Raw genomic sequence first — 3,771 nt, forward strand, 5'->3', positions numbered from 1 at the left:
GGGGGGAACTGAAGGAAATAAACAAAGAATCGGCTAAGCTAGACAGGAAGTGGACGGACACACCCAACAACAAACCTTCTTGCCTTCAGGAAAGACTAATAATAATGCAGTCCCCATGCCATAGGAACATTTATGACTCACCCGCATTGATCTCTATAGGACATTCCTCCTCTTTAAACTGCTGGTAAGCTGTCATGTAGACCTCGTCCTCTACATTATTTTCAAACTAGAGGACACAAAACAATGATGGAAGCGTCTTCACTTAAAACCAGTTCTTTTTACAGTTCATACAACCAGGAGGTACCTGATCATGGTGAAGGGTGGTGTGATCTTCCTGTGTGGAATCCCGGGAATACAGAGGACAGGCCTGAGGGATCTCACGATGTTCCTGGGTGGAATCCCGGGAATACAAGGGACGGGGACATCTCCCTGGTGGGTTCCTCTTACTGGATCCATCTGTAGGAAACATACGGAATGAAGGAGAGGAACGGAAGAGAAGAGATTGTTGTAGTGACTGAACAAGGAGAATCTGAGACTCTTCTGGATTGAGTGTTCATTTCTCACCAGTGCTGATCTCTGATGGCATTTCCACCTCTTTACAGGGCTCATCACCCCTCACATACGGCTCTTCTTCATTGTCATACACTTCAGCTTTAATAGTAATCACATCTTCCCCCTAAAAGCAATCAACATAACACGGAAATCTTGATTTACAGAATCCACAAGGCTTCTCTACAGATCACACAGTGTGAAATCACTTTGTTGATGCTCTAAGGTGCACCTCTACCTGATCCAGGTGAAGGATCTCATGATGTTCCTGTGTGGAATCCCGGGAATACAGAGGACGGGCCTGAGGGATCTCCTGATGTTCCTGTGTGGAATCCCGGGAATACAGAGGACGGGCCTGAGGGATCTCCTGATGTTCCTGTGTGGAATCCCGGGAATACAGAGGACGGGCCTGAGGGATCTCCTGATGTTCCTGTGTGGAATCCCGGGAATACAGAGGACGGGCCTGAGGGATCTCCTGATGTTCCTGTGTGGAATCCCGGGAATACAGAGGACGGGCCTGAGGGATCTCCTGATGTTCCTGTGTGGAATCCCGGGAATACAGAGGACGGGCCTGAGGGATCTCCTGATGTTCCTGTGTGGAATCCCGGGAATACAGAGGACGGGCCTGAGGGATCTCATCATGTTCCTGTGTGGAATCCCGGGAATACAGAGAACGGGCCTGAGGGATCTCATGATCTTCCAGTGTGGAATCCTGGGAATACAGAGGACAGGGACATCTCTCTGGTGGGTTCCTCTTACTGGATCCATCTGTAGGAAACACACACACTGACTGAATACATTGTTTCTATGTGTGTATCAGATGATGGGGGATCTAGGTGGACCCTCCGTACTGCTCTCTCCTCTTACCCGGTGATGTGAGGGGCGGCTCATTCTCCATCACGACGTCCTTGTAGAGATCCCGGTGTCCTTCTAGATACTCCCACTCCTCCGTGGAGAAATAGACGGAGACATCCTGACACCTTATAGGAACCTGACACACACAATGATACAGTCACCACCGAGACACATCCCTTGTCTGTTCCTGGATCATGTCCCAGAATTCCCGGCACCGCTCACCTCTCCTGTCAGCAGCTCGATGATCTTCTGGGTGACCTCTAGAATCCGCTGCATGTTGTTCTTTTCAGATTTCAGGGAGAAAGTCGGAGGTGCCATCATGGAGCTCTGGGTCATACCAAACTTTCCACACCCAAAGGGATGATTGCGTGATATTATACACAGTCCAGATGTCTTCACTAGTATGTAATCCTGTATATTCATGGAAAGGTTAGTAAACTCATTTATAGATAACAGCATTGCCAGAGTTCATCAGGTTTCAATTTGGGTCCCTGTTTGAGCAGCAGCAATGAGAAAAATGTAACCGGTCAGCAAGTAGATGATCTCCAGGGTCAGGTTTAACATCTGCTCAGTCACATGACCCCAGTCGAGATCCATGGTCTTGGAAGCAGTCATGTGATCTGTACAGGGTTATTCCAGTAGCAGGGAGAGGAATGACGGCAGTGCTTTTCCCAGTCTTCAGTGAAGTCTTCTGATGCACACAGGTGATGCAGGCTAGAAGGCGGCAGCCGATGGTAACGGGGGCTTTGGTGTGCGGCCTAATTTAAAATAAACCCGTGTCAGTTTAATATTATCACTTAGAGATCCCATTGGCTTAAATGTTTATTGTTTTCCCTTAAAGTGCATCCCATCTCCCACTGAATAGTTCCATCTCACTGCCCCTGAGGTCCCTTCTAGCTACACCCATCACTAATGCTCCTCTATGAAACAGGTCTACCCAGACTTGCACTACTATTCCCCTTACAACGACCCACTGCATCTCATTGCTGGATTAGTCCTCCCACCATAGTGGATTGTCTGACTGATACTGGAAATTTCCATGAAGAATTGGCCTCAGGTTCTAGAGAACTATAGGGAAGGTGAATCCTTCAACCTAAACCCTACCTAGAAAGCTTCTCTCCTTGACTCCCTAGAGGTCCCGTGAATCCTCTGTATTGGGCAGGTGTTGTAGGAGAGCACATCCAAGATATAGCTGGAGTATTGGCGGACAGCAGCACAGAGAAGCTTCCCTGCACAGGCTTTTTCCAACAGTGCACCCCTCCTCCTTTCCAAACCAACCCACTAATGAGCTTGTGCAAGACCCCTCATTGGACTGATGGCCATTCAACCCCCACTGTACAGTGATCACCCACAGCTCCCTCCTTTGTACTTCTGACCAACCAAGTCTCCCACAACCCACTGATGATCACCCACAAACCTCCTCCCGCACTGATGAGCACCAGCACAACCTCTCCCGCACTGATGAGCGCCAGCACAACCTCTCCCTAGGCTGCACATCCATCCACCCCCAAACAGCCAATGGCCATCCACACCTTCCACTCCTGGGTGCATGGCCACACAACACTGAAGAGCACCGATACACACTTCCACCCAAACCATACCTACTGATGAGCACCCACAAAGCCTTCCCCCAAATTGATAACTGTTGTCTATTGGACAGCCATAGCTCCCTTCCTGGACTGATAACCACCAACCAACAAACACCAACTTCTCCTTCCTTTGGATGTGATGACCAACCCAGACTCCCCACCTCACTGAGGAGCAAAGGGGACCCACTTCCTCTCCTATGGATGAGCATCCATTGCCCCCCATATTGGTGAGCACCCACAACTAGTGACCTCCAACCCAATAGGCTCCTGAGACCCAGTTCCCACCCCCCACCTTACTCATATGCACCCCAAGCCTCCACCCATACTAATGACTGGCTGACATGTGAGCTCCGAGTCCACCAAGACGAAGGAGCATCATCTCTTCGCTGGACTGATGATCTTTGATCACAATCTGGGACACAGTTATTACCCCCCCAAAAACCCAAATCTATAAACTCCCCTCAACTTATATTGATGTATAAGTCCTTATTTTCTATATAGATCTATATTCCTCCCCTATGTCTCTACTGTTACCCCAATGACCAGACACATATTGCCACCATTCGAAATATACAATGTAAGCTTCAAGGGATTGTCCATACCTGCTACCAGTAACAAACAGTGGCTCCTTCTTCCCGGAACTTCCGGTCTGTGCGTTCCACCAGGAGCCGCCCGCACTTCCGGGTTATGCGCTCCGCGGCCAGGCCCCACTTGTGGGAACTGCGATACGTCGCGGACGCGCACTCGCTTTACACCACAGCGCCGCATTACTGCCCTG

At 49.6% G+C, this 3,771-nt stretch overlaps 2 protein-coding genes across 2 annotated transcripts in view; both read right to left on the bottom strand.

The window, feature by feature from the left end:
* LOC108788099 (zinc finger protein 62 homolog) overlaps nt 1-3,771 on the bottom strand; it is a 949,422-nt gene that overhangs the window by 582,620 nt on the left and 363,031 nt on the right. The window lies entirely within an intron of this gene.
* Nucleotides 1-3,771, bottom strand: part of LOC108788076 — a 240,035-nt gene that overhangs the window by 68,057 nt on the left and 168,207 nt on the right. The gene's annotated exons all lie outside the window — the stretch shown is intronic.

This window comes from Nanorana parkeri, unplaced genomic scaffold (assembly GCF_000935625.1).
Source record: "Nanorana parkeri isolate BGI_ZX_2015 unplaced genomic scaffold, ASM93562v1 scaffold305, whole genome shotgun sequence".
In the NCBI taxonomy this organism is placed as follows: domain Eukaryota; kingdom Metazoa; phylum Chordata; class Amphibia; order Anura; family Dicroglossidae; genus Nanorana; species Nanorana parkeri.